At 40.2% G+C, this 13639-nt stretch overlaps 1 protein-coding gene across 1 annotated transcript in view; it reads left to right on the forward strand.

The window, feature by feature from the left end:
* Positions 1–13639, forward strand: part of LYPD6B (LY6/PLAUR domain containing 6B) — a 213782-nt gene that overhangs the window by 164934 nt on the left and 35209 nt on the right. Inside the window, exon 2 of the mRNA XM_079925011.1 lies at positions 10408–10466. The gene's annotated coding sequence lies outside the window, so the exon portion shown is untranslated. The remainder of the gene's footprint in view (positions 1–10407; positions 10467–13639) is intronic.

Consider the following 13639-nt stretch of genomic DNA (forward strand, 5'->3'; position numbering starts at 1 on the left):
CGAAATAGGAAATAGGTTCTTGTATTATGTCCATTGTAAGGGTCAGTGCTCTTAGTGCCTCAGTAAGGGGAAGGCAAATACTTCATGTAAGTGAAAATTTATTTTAAATCACACAGAAATATACCATTTTTAAAAAGATATCTAAAATAAGGTGAACCTTCAGGAAAATAAGGTGAACCTGTTGTGATGGACTCTCCTTCGGGTGGCAGGGGCATGCTGGGTACCTCTTACTACCCCGGAGGTTTAATTTGCAATGAGTAAGCTGGCAATCAGTAAAACTTGATTTTCCCCCCTCCAAGCTTGACGTGTCTAGTGTACCTTCTGCTTCTGGAAGAATTGAACTTTGTTGGAAGGGTGAAATTTCTGAACCAAGAATGGGGACATGGGAGCTATGAAGTTTGCTAAAAATCATCAGTGTACCAGACTACCCAATCCCTAGTTCAGGCTACAGGGCCTCAACGTGATCCTGGTCAGTGCTACAGATCTAAGTGTGTCTGCCCCCATGCATTTATTCTGGTGATTGTCATCTGTGGAAAGTCTCAGCCAGCATGCTTCTTTCTCCTTTTTAAGAAAAAAATTTGTTTCTTGAGACATTTCTTCTATTTAGCCAAACTAAATGTGTATAAGTTTGTTCTTCGCAGATTTGCTTATTTCTAGGCGCCTCCCTACATGATTTCAGCATAAATAATACCCTTCCCTACCTACGACAAGCTACAGGAGTCACTAGCGTTTTAGAAAAGTAAATGGAGCAGAGTTAGTAACACTCCACAATCCAGTGTATCTAGAGCAACTTTCACGTATTTGCCATTTGTACATGGACTGCCTTCATCACTGTATTCAAACTGTAGGGCATGGACCATGTCTTACTTAAATTTTTATTTCTAGTTCCTCATATAGTACATAGTAGATGTTCAAGAATGCTTATTAAATGAAAAGAGGCATATATATGTATGTGTGTGTGTATGCATTTTCCAATTTAAAAGTTTATTACTGGGCTTCCCTGGTGGCGCAGTGGTTGGGAGTCCGCCTGCCGATGCAGGGGACACGGGTTCGTGCCCCGGTCCGGGAGGATCCCACATGCCGTGGAGCGGCTGCGCCCGTGAGCCATGGCCGCGGAGCCTGCGCATCCGGAGCCTGTGCCCTGCAAAGGGAGAGGCCACAGCGGTAAGAGACCCGCGTACCGCAAAAAAAAAAAAAAAAAAGTTTATTACTACTTAGCTAGAAAAAAACGCCAGAGGTAAATTTGGATGGATGATGCTGAACATGACATTTCTAATGCAGTGCTCGAAAAAATCACCCCCACAACAGGAAGCCAAATCCATGGACTACATGGTGTGGCTATGCGGCAGCTGCAGGACGTTGGCAAGTCTTCTTGGATGTGTCCTGCAGGACCCAGTGAGCCCAGACCCAGAGCAATTCTAGTGACAGTGCTCTCTCAACTCTCCTTCATGAACTACCATTGCCGAAAGGTACACAGAGTTAAGTAAAAGCCTAAGCAGGGCTGGCAGTATTTTAATGTACAACCACCGCGTAGGCCTCAGTAAGGTATTAAGTTCCTAAGGTTCTGGAATTTTCCTTGAAGGATTTCATAACCACATCAGGCTTGTTAGAGTATTGATTATTGCTACTGCTGCTGTTTTCCCAGTGGAAGCTCCTGATTTGATGTCCATTTGATACTTTTCTTCTGTACTTCAACCTCTCTTGCTTATACAGACTTGCAACCTTTAACTGTTTTGAGTTAATGGTGAGAAATCAGCTAATCTTTGCTGTAAAATATGTACTAAGAACTAGCCATGTCTTTTCAACATTTTATATATATACATATATATATATATATGTATATATATACTTTTTCCGATTCTTTTCCATTATAGGTCATTACAAGATATTGAATATAGTCCCCTGTGCTATATGGTAGGTCCTTGTTGTTTATCTATTTTACACAGTATCTGTTAATCCCAAATACCCGATTTATCTCTCCCACCCCTTTCCCCCTTGACAACCCTGTTTGTTTTCTATGTCTGTCAGTCTGTTTCTGTTCTATAATTCACTTAATTTGTATCATTTTTTTTAGATTCCACATATAAATCATATCATATAATTGTCTTTCTCTTTCTGGCTTGCTTAGTATGATGATCTCTAGGTCCATCCACGTTGCTGCAAACAGCATTATTTCATTCTTTTTTAGGGCTGAGAAATATTCCATTGTGTATATCTCCCACACCTTCTTTAACCATTCATCTGTCAACAGACACTTTGGTTGCTTCCATGTCTTGGCTATTGTAAATAGTATTGCTAAGAATATTGGGTGCATGTACCTTTTCAAATGACAGTTTTCGTCTTTTCCAGATATATGCCCAGGAGTGGGATTGCTGGATCATGTGGTAGCTCTATTTTTAGTTCTTTAAGGAAAACATCCTCCTTTAAGTGTTATATGTGATATGCATATCCCCTATGCACGTATTTTATTATTAAATCCATTGTCCCATTAAGTGCTCTTTAAAAGAAAATGTGACTGTACTTTTCTATCTCCTTTCTTCATCCCACAATATTCAGCAAACATTTGGGCCCCTGCTCTGTACCAGTCCCATTGCTGGAGATGAAAGACTACTGTGCCTTCAGGGGCCTTGAATATGATGAGAGAGGGAAACAGACCCCTGCCTGTGTGCACACCTTCTTCTTCCCATTGAAGAATCTGACATCTGATGAATGGTTGCTGCTGGGCCATTCAGGGATTAAAGGCAAGGTTTATCAGTGGAACGAATAAAGAAATCATTGAGGAGAATAATTGTTCAAGTTTGGGGCTTCAGACTGTAATCTCACATTACCTGGAAAAATAGCAGCAGTGATTGCCATCGGCTGACACACCGCCCACCGACAGGGAGGGGGTGCTCTAGGCTGGCCGGGCCTCCTGCCAGCCGAGCCAGGAAAGTAGCCCTGATTAGAGCAACTAGAGCAACTCCCTGAGCCGGTTCATAATTTGCTTAATCACACTTACTTCACTGAACTATGGTTTTGGCTTTAGGGGGTTTTAGGGGAAAAAATGCAAGGTTTGAGGAAAGGGAAAGGAAGCAGTTAGAAAGAATTCAAATTGATCCTCCTCCCTAGTCAGTTTGGGGTTGGCAGAAAGGAAAGCAAATGACATCAGTGACAGGTGTAAATATAAGGAAGCCGATTTGGACAATGAGTCCTTTGAGTCTTGTTTGGGTGAGAATTATTGCGATCACAAAAGGAAGCAGCTGGTAAGTTCTGGAAACCTTTTTAATGTAAGCCCAGAGTTTGAATAATGCACTAAATGGAGTGTAGTGCATATATTTAAATATTTATGTACAAATGGCTGTCGTTTTTTAGCCTGCTCTGCCCTGGTCCCATGACTTGATACAATTGCTTTTAAATGATCATTTTGTAGATGCTAGAAAGGCATCGTACAGAAGATGAGAATCACCGCAAACCAAACAAAGAAAACGCAGAAGAGACCACTCTAAACCAAACATGTCCGTCATAGCCAACTATATTTAAGAAGTTTCGAAGGCAGTTTAGCGTAGGGATTAAGATGGAGGAGTTTGGAACTGGACCTACATTTTAATCCTATCAGTGATTTACTAGCTTTGTAGCCTTGGGTAAGTTACTTATCCTGTCTTTAAATTTCAAATTCTTCCTCCTTAAAGAGGGGATAGAAATCGTACCACCTCACAGGGGTGCTGTGAGAATTAAATGAATTAATGGTGTTCAGTGCCTGACACGCATAAACCCTCAAAAAATGTTATCTTAAAAAAGGACGGCGTTGTATGTGAGGGCTCATGCAGGAATCCATTAGCAAAGCGTGGGGAAGTCAGAACTCTGAGAGCAGCAACTTTGTTTTAGGGACTGAAGCTTTGGCAGTGAACGAAACGATGCCTGGCACGTGGTAGGTGCTCCGTAAATACTGACTGAATAACTGAAAAAATGGGTGTCATGCATTTAGGGTGTATAAACTGGATTAGTCTATGAAATTGTACATTTTAAATGAGGAAAGTATAAGGAAAGAAATAACGGGTGAAAATTTTGTGTGTGGCAGAGGTGTATATTTCAAACTTTTAGCCAGGAAAATGTTCATCCTGTCATTTCCTGTCAGGGGCACAGGGTTTGATTCCCTTTTCTTCCCTAAGATCAAATGATCTGGGGGTGCTGTTTGTAACGATCTGGATGGGGTCCTCCTGGCTGCAGCATTCCCAGCTCCTGTCCTGTCCTGCTTGCGTGATGTTAAGAAGAGACACTGTAGGGGAGAGACAAGCACACGTTTAAACGACTGATTAAAAACATTCTTTTCTCCTATTTGCTTCCAAATCATGACAATTTAACGTCCCCTTGTGATGGAAAAGAGAAGCTTGGGGGTGCCAGATGCCGGAGTCCAACTGCATTTCTGTTCTCCCATTTGTAAACCGGCCCCACCTGGGGTCTCTTCTGAACTCCCCAGGGAAGCCGTGGGCTGGTGGGTTCTGCCCTTGTCTGTGTACAGCGCCTTCCTCTGCTCCCTGTGTTCCAGGCCTAGAACAAACAGAGGGTGGGGAAAGGGACTGACATTCTCTGCCTAACCCTCGCCTGCAGTCATTTCTCAGACGTGATGAACGAATACTGCCTTTGAAGGAAGATGTACAAATTTGCCCAAGAAGGGAATGCAGTTCTGGGACCTCATGGCTACAGGATTGTGTAAATCACTCAACACTAGTAAAGTTGAAGTTATGAAAGTAAATAATTTCCATTTGTACCAGAGCTAATTACTCTAAGGAAAATGGTGACAGAAGATGTATTCTGTAACTTCTCAGGCAGCCCTGGAAGTCTGACTCCAAAGACAGAGTTTTCAACATACTCAACTCTAAGATGTTACATGTGGGCAGCTAATACTGATTTAGTTTGTGCTGTCTTCAGACATTATTCTAAGTGATTGTGACATATTCACTCCCTTGAGGTCGTTATTGTTTATTATCTTTTACAATGAGGAAACTGAGGCACAGGGAGGTTAAGTGACTTGCCCAATGTTAGCACTAACTCTTAGCACTTGATTCAACATGTAAGGAAACTGAAATGCTGAGAAATAGCCCATGTGTGGCAAAATATTCAGCTCGTCACTCAGCTAAATAGCAATTTCCCCCCTTACTCTATGTGCACAAGGAACCATTGCATCCTTTCCTGTGGGAGTGGGTTATAGCTCTTACCTATGAAGCCTGCATGCTAGGGGCAAAGAGAAAGGCTTCCCAGGCCACTTCCTCTTGTCTGCTCAAAAGCTTGAAATCTGGGATTTCAGAACCTCAAATGGAGTCCTGGGAGATGAACTGTTTGTCATATTTCAAAGAGCCTACAGGAAATTGCTCATTTAGGGGCAGTAAAACAGTGTGGGCTAATGTGTATAAAAACTTTTTTGCGTGTGTTTGTCAAATTATATATATCATGTTAATGTAATAGTTTATTTTGTGTGGGTCAGACACTTTTCATGGCACTTGTGCCTTTTGCTTTTCATCTTAAAAATGGGTAACTAATTATCTTCTACATAGAGTTTAGAGAAATCCTTCTAAATGTGGAATCTGGGGTCTGGACCTTAGGGATGAAAAAATTAGCACCTATTGACCTGCCGTGAGAGAGGGATGTGTTACTAATAGTCAACAATCACAGTGTACTCAAATGGATAGAACACCCCTATCCTGCAGGAAGGCAGTGCTTCCTGGCTGTTATCTTCCTTACCTGAATTCTTAATCCACTGTTGTATTGCAGAGAGCTGGTGACTATGTTCTTACTAAGCTCTCAGGGGCTTTACCAATGGAATTTGCAAAATGTAATTAGGATGGTGAATCGTCTGGGACTCCCATCCCTACCACCAAACGGTACATTTCAAAGCCAAATAAAAGTGCTATTTTATATCATCTACTCTTTGGATTTTCCAAGCCCCTGGTCCATTTAGAGAGAACTGTCGAGCTTTAGCTAGATAGTAGGTGCTTAACCATAAACTATAGAGCCAATCAAGCTCTTTTAACTTTTGAATAAGTTATGCATTCATACGGATCAAAAATCAAAACAATGAAATGAGGTATATTCTGAGAAGTTTCCTTCCCACTTCTGTCCGCTTATAGTGTATTATTTACCCCTGTCCCTCCACCTACAGGTCATCACTTTTATTAGTTTCCTGTATACTGTTCCTGAGTGTATTTATGCATATAAGTAAATACATATAGTATCTTTTCCTTCCTTAACACAAAGACATGATATTCATATATTTATAGCTATTTCCATTTATATATATAATATATATAATATAAATATGTATATATTATATAAATATGTATATTATATATATGTATATTTTATATATATATATATATATATATATATATATATATATGTCCTAGGACTTTTTTCACAGCAAAATATAGGGAGCATCCTCATTTTTTTTTTTTTGGCCTTGCCACACAGCATGCGGGATCTTAGTTCCCCGACCAGGGATCGAACCTGTGCCCCCTGCAGTGGAAATGCGGAGTCTTAACCACTGGACTACCAGGGAAATTCCGTTTTTTTAATGGCTGCATCAGATTCCGTTGTGTATATGTAGATGTGTATATATATATGTATACACACACACACACACACACATACTCTTTTGATGGACACTTGGGATTTTCCAATCATTTGCTATTGTAAACAGTGCTGCAGTGACTGTCATGGCAATATATTATTTTGCATGAAAGCAGACCATCTGTAGAAAAAATTCCCAGAAGTGAGATTTTGGGTCAAGGGTAAATACATTTGAAATTTTAATAATGTTACCAAATTGCTCTTTGGAGTCACATTCCCGCCAGCAACATATGAAAATGACTGATTTCCCATGGCCTCCTCAAAAGAATATTAGAAAACATTTTTATCTATCAGACTAGTCAAAATCTGGAATTTATGAAGTATACTTTTAATTTACATTTCTCCTGTTTGAAAAGATGCTCAACTTTTCTCATGTTGTTTAAAGGCCATTTTGTTCATTTTTCTATGAAATGTCTATTAATGTTCTTTGTTACTTTTTCTGTTGGGTTACTGATAATTTTCTTACCGATTTTTACTAGCTCTTTCCATATTAGCGAGATTATCCATTGTTTTGTCTGTGACATGAGTTGAAAATATTTCCCCCAGTTTATTTGGTTTTTTTTACTTTGCTTATAATTTTTTTTTTTTTTTTGGCATACAGAAGGTATTGTTGTTTGATGTAATTGAATTAATCAAACTTTAATTTTATACTTTCTGGGTCTTTTTTTTTTTTTTGTGGTACACAGGCCTCCCAGTGTTGTGGCCTCTCCCGTTGTGGAGCACAGGCTCCGGACGCGCAGGCTCAGCGGCCATGGCTCATGGGCCCAGGCGCTCTGCGGCATGTGGGATCTTCCCGGACCGGGTCACGAACCCATGTCCCCTGCATCGGCAGGCGGACTCTCAACCACTACGCCACCAGGGAAGCCCTTTCTGGGTTTTTAATCATAGTCAGAATGGCCCTTCCCCACTCCCAGGAAGTCACTCATATTTTCTTGTGTTTTTTTTTCTTTTTTAATTTATTTTGTTGAAGTATAGTTGATTTACAATGTTGTGTTAATTTCTGCTGTACAGCAAAGTGATTCAGTTATACATATATATACATTCTTTTTCATATTCTTTTCCATTATGGGTTTATCATCACAGGATATTGAATATAGTTCCCTGTGCTGTACAGTAGGACCTTGTTTTTTTTTTTTTCAATTTCATTTTTGGCTGCGTTGGGTCTTTGTTGCTGCAACAAACTTTCTCTACGGGCAACTATGGGCAACTACGGGCTTTCTCTAGTTGCGGCGAGCGGGGGCTACTCTTCATTGCGGTGCACGGGCTTCTCATCGCGGTGGCTTTTCTTGTTGCGGAGCACGGTCTCTAGGCATGCAGGCTTCAGTAGTTGTGGCTTACGGGCTCTAGAGTGCAGGCTCAGTAGTTGTGGCACGGGAATTTTCTCGTATTTTTAAGAACCCATTTTATTACAGAAAATTTTAAGCATACACAAATTAGAAAATAGTATAATAAACCTCAATTACATGTCATCCAGCTTCAACAATTAGGGGTATTTTGCCAATCTTGTTTTATCTTATCCTCCCATCCATTTTGAGAATATTTGAAGCAAACCCTAGACATTATATTTTCTTTATAAGTATATCAATATATATCAATAACATGTAAGAACTTTTTAGAACGTAACTTTTATAACATTATTATACCAATAATTCCTTAAGATTATCCAATACTATTCTGTGTTCACATTTTCTTTTCTGGAACTTTTATGGCTTTGTTTTCTATGTGTATAGTATGAGGTGTGTACTAACCTTATTTTTTTCCTGGCTACCCAGTTGTCCCAACTCAGCTTCTTGAAGTGTATTCTTACCTTACTGGTTTGAGATGCCACCTTTACCGTATAACAAATTCCCATGTGTATTTGAGTCTATTTCCAGACCTTCTATTGTTCCATTTGTCTGCCTACTCAAATGTTACTACTATACTGTTTTATTTACTGTGGCATTAGAGAATGTTTTAATGTCTTTCAGGACTAGTCATTCCCTAAATGAAATAGTAAGTCATCTACTCCAATTTATGCTATTTAAAAATGGCAGAAAATTATAGTTTATAGTCCAGCCTCGTCAGATCTGGTGATTTAGAAATCAGCAAGGAGTGGGAGTAGAATGTGTGAGCATACATGTGGTCCCTAAGGAAAGTAAGAGTAATAACACTATAGGAAAGTAAATAGTAATAACATAAAAGTTTGAAACCTGGGGCAGGTCCTCATCTGGAGGTGGGAGGAGAAAGCAGAACCAGCAAAGGATAAAGGACATAGTTTTGGTGGTTGAAGCGTGCTTCTCCCTTGGAAGTAGCCAATCCTGGTTCTCTTTGGCAAAGTCAGAAAGGCCTACAGTAGAGAAAGTTGCAGCGTTGGCTGTGTACCTGCCCTAGGGAACCAATCAGAGACGCAAATCATGTTGCAGAGCCGAGAGGGCCCAGATGAAGTGTGTGGAGGCGCTGTGCCATCACTGTGCTCCGGGCAGTTCGCAGGCCTGGGCAGCCAATAACCCTGAACTCCAGGGCTGCCTGGGTGCTGGTTTGTGCCTCTGAAGATGCGAGAGTGAACCTTACGAGGCCTTTCCCAGGCAAAGGATGAAGCTGTATTATTCTGAGCCCTCTTTCCAGGAGACAGTATTAGTTCTAGCTAACAAGATACCTTTACTGGAAAAGGTCTGAGAGAGAGGACTTCTGGTACGAGTTATCGTGGGAGAGAGGTCTAAAGTATTTAGCAGGGGCAAATCATAATACCTTTTATCCTTTTGAAATGCATGTGTCTGCTGGGACTCTGCGCCTTCACAAAAGCCCAGAGAATGATAAGGTGGTCAAAGCAGGGGGTGGGGGTGTGTGTGTGTGTGGAGGCCTGGATCCGGAGCAGGTGGAGACTGAACGGGGATGACTACAGAATGACTTCATCCCCGGCAGACACCCTTAATAACCCATGGCACAGCTCCTAACCTCCTCATCCCCATTTCCTCCTTATAACCTGCAGGTGAACACACCTGCTTACCTCACGGGGATGTGGGGAAGATTAATTAGTTTCAGATGGGAAAGTTCTTGGCTGCTGAGTCATGCGGTGTAGTGAGCGTGCTAATTTGAGGCTGCACAGCCAGGAGTTGCCTGCTGCCCAAATGCAGGCCGCAAAGGGTAAATGGAAATTGGTCGTCATCAGAGTCAGGGGAGTGGACTTTGCAGACTGAATGGGTGAAGTCAGCCTTGTTTGGGCATATTCAACGATTCCTTACTCGGTGTCTACCCTGTGCAAGTGGTAACGGGCAGCCATGATGGGGGCAGGAGGAGTGATGGCCCTGAGGTGCAGGCATTGCTGGGGCGGCTGTTAGTCCCAGTGGAAGACCGTGGCCTAGAATTGTGATTCTGGGGACGAGAAGTCATCTTTGCCATCAACGATGTGAGCTGGGCGTCAGTTGTAGTCGGCTCCACATTCCGGCGTACTCTGAATAATAAGGGTGATCAGCGCTCCTTCAGTCCCCTCACTTTCCAGATGCCAACCTTACCAAATCCCTAAGCTAGTCTTCTCTCCTAGGTGTTTGCAGTGAAAAGAATCTTTGTGTTCATTAACAAAAGGGGAAGAGAAAAGAGACCCCTCTTTTGGCCTCTTTGTCTTCTGTTGTTGCATGCTGCTGCTTTACGAAGTACGTTTAAGGTGTGTTTTATTTTAAGCACAAGGTAAAAGGGACTATTTCAGGCATTATCACAGAACACTTTCTATGCAATAAGGGGTTTTATGGTCTGGAAATTGGTACAGAATATGGATGAGATCTCAATGTACATTTCAAGCTGAACTCTTTCTTTTTTTTTTTCTTTCAGGTGTCCTTGAGTGAGGGTAGCAGGGAGTGAAAGAGGAGGAGAAAAGAAAATTAAGAAAGGTGAGTATGAGTAAATTTGGAAGGTGAAGTGAAGGGCTTCTCTGGACAAATGAGGCTGCTAAGACCATTATCCCAATAGGAAGGTTTGGGACTGTGGAAGGTGAGAGGTAACCAGAGAATAATCAGAGGCAGTTCAGGAAAAGGTCCTTAATTTAAGTGACAAGCCCATTGTCATGTAAAAATAGTGTTGTTTCTTGAAATACAAGATTTTAAGAAAGGAGAATAGGGCAAAGCACCATTGTGTTAATATGAAATTCTGGTTTTCAGTGATTTTATTTTATTAAAAAAATTATACAATTTTTAAAGGTTACTTTGCATTTATAGTTATTACAAAATATTGGCTATATTTCCTGTGTTGTACAATACATCCTTGAGCCTATTTTATTTATTAAAAATTTACCATTTTATTTATTATTTTTTTAAATTAATTTATTTTTTGGCTGCGTGGGGTCTTCGTTGCTGCATGTGGGCTTTCTCTAGTTGCAGCAAGCGGGGGCTACTCTTGGTTGCAATGCACAGGTTTCTCATTGTGGTGGCTTCTCTGTTGTAGAACATGGGCTCTAGGCACACGAGCTTTAGTAGTTGTGGCACATGGGCTCAGTAGTTGTGGCTCATGGGCTCTAGAGCACAGGCTCAGTAGTTGTGGCACATGGGCTTAGTTGCTCTGCGGCATGTGGGATCTTCCCGGGCCAGGGCTCAAACCCATGTCCCCTTCATTGGCAGGCAGATTCTTAACCACTGCACCACCAGTCTCTTGAGCCTATTTTAAACACAAGAGTTTGTACCTTCCACTCCTCCACCCCTATATTGCCCCTCCCATCCAACCCCCACTGGTAACCACTAGGTTGTTCTCTACATCTGTGAGTCTGCTTCTTTTTTGTTACATTCACTAGTATATTTTTTAGACTCCACATATAAATGATATCATGCAGTATTGCTTTCTTTTTCTGACATATTTCACTTAGCATGATGCCCTCCAAGTCCATCCATGTTGCTAAAAATGGCAAAATTTCATTCTTTTTTATGGCTGAGTAGTATTCCACTGTATATCTGTACCACATTTTCTTTATCTGTTCATCTGCTGATGGACACTTAGATTGCTTCAATATCTTGGCAATTGTAAATAATGCTGATGTGAACACTGGGGTGTGTGCATCTTACTGAATTAGTGTTTTTGTTTTTTTCTGATATATACCCAGGAGTGGAATTGTGGGTCATACGGTAGCTCTATTTTTAGCTTTTGAGAAACCTTAATACTCTTTTCCACAGTGGCTGCACCAATTTACATTCCCACCGACAGTGTACAAGGGTTCCTTTTTCTCCATATCCTTGCCAACATTTGTTATTTGGGTTCATATTGGTGATAGTCATTTTGACAGATGTGAGATGACATCTAATTGTAGTTTCTATATGCTTAGCAATGTGGAGCTTCTTTTCATGTGCCTATTGGCCATCTGCATGTCCTCTTTGGAAGAATGTCTGTCGAGTTCTTCTCATTTTTTAATCAGGTTGTTTATTTTTTGATGTTGAGTTCTGTGATCTATTCATAAATGTTGGATATTAATCGCTTATCAATCATATCATTTGCAAATATTTTCTCCCATTCAATATGTTGTCTTTTCATTTTGTCAGTTGTTCCTTTGCTGTGCAAACTCTTTTAAGTTTAATTAGGTTCCATTTGTTTATTTTTGCTTTTATCTCCTTTAATTTAGGAGACAGATCCAAAAAAATATCACTGCGATTTATATCAAAGAATCTTCTGCCTATGTTTTCCTCTAAGAGTTTTATGGTTTTGGTCTTACTTTTAGGTCTTTAATCCAGTTTGAGTTTATTTTTATATATGGTATGAGGGAATGTTTTAATTTCATTGCTTTACATGTAGCTGTCCAGTTTTCCCAGCACCACTTACTGAAGAAACTGTCTTTTCTCCATTGTATATTTTTGCCACCTTTATCGTAGTTTGACTATAAGTGTGTGGGTTTATTTCTGGGTTTTCTATCCTGTTCTGATCTATGTGTCTGTTTTTGTGCCAATATCACAATATTTTGATTACTGTAGCTTTGTAGTATAGCCTGAAGTCAGGGAGTGTGATTCCTCCAGCTCTGTTCTTCTTTCTCAAGATTGTTTGTGCTATTCAGGGTCTTTTGTGTTTCCATACAAATTGTAAATTTTTTTGTTCTAGTTCTGTGAAAAATGCCATTGGTAGTTTGATAGGGATTGCATTGAATCTGTAGATTGCCTTGGGTAGTATGATCATTTTAACAGTGTTGATTCTTCCAATCCAAGAACATGGTATATCTCTCCACCTGTTTGTATCATCTTTAATTTCGTTCATCAGTGTCTTATAGTTTTCCACATACAGGTCTTTTGTCTCCCTAGGTAGGTTTATTCCTAGGTATTTTATTCTTTTTGTTGCAGTGGTAAATGGGAGTGTTTCCTTAATTTCTCTTTTCAGATTTTTCATCATTAGTGAATACGAATGCAAGAGATTTCTGTGCATTAATGTTGTATCCTGCTACTTTACCAAATTCATTGATTAGCTCTAGTAGTTTTCTGGTAGCATCTTTAGGATTCTCTATGTATAGTATCATGTTATCTGCAAACAGTGACAGCTTTACTTCTTCTTTTCCAATTTGGATTCCTTTTATTTCTTTTTCTTCTCTGATTGCTGTGGCTAAAACTTCCAAAACTATGTTGAATAATAGTGGTGAGATTGGACAACCTTGTCTTGTTCCTGATCTTAGTGGAAATGCTTTCAGTTTTTCACTATTGAGAATGATGTTGGCTGTGGGTTTGTCATATATGGCCTTTATTATGTTGAAGGAAGTTCCCTCTATGCCTACTTTTTGGAGGGTTTTTATCATAAATGGGTGTTGAATTTTGTCAAAAGCTTTTTCTGCATCTATTGAGATGATCATATGGTTTTTATTCTTCAATTTGTTAATATGGTGTATCACATTGATTGATTTGCATATGTTGAAGAATCCTTGCATCCCTGAGGTAAACCCCACTTGATCATGGTGTATGATCCTTTTAATGTGCTGTTAGATTCTGTTTGCTAGTATTTTGTTGAGGATTTTTGCATCTATGTTCAGCAGTGATATTGGCCTGTAGTTTTCTTTCTTTGTGATATCTTTGTCTGGTTTTGGTATCAGGGTGATGGTGGCCTTGCA

The sequence above is a fragment of the Stenella coeruleoalba genome (genome assembly GCF_951394435.1).
Source record: "Stenella coeruleoalba genome assembly, chromosome: 6".
Taxonomy (NCBI): Eukaryota; Metazoa; Chordata; class Mammalia; order Artiodactyla; family Delphinidae; genus Stenella; species Stenella coeruleoalba.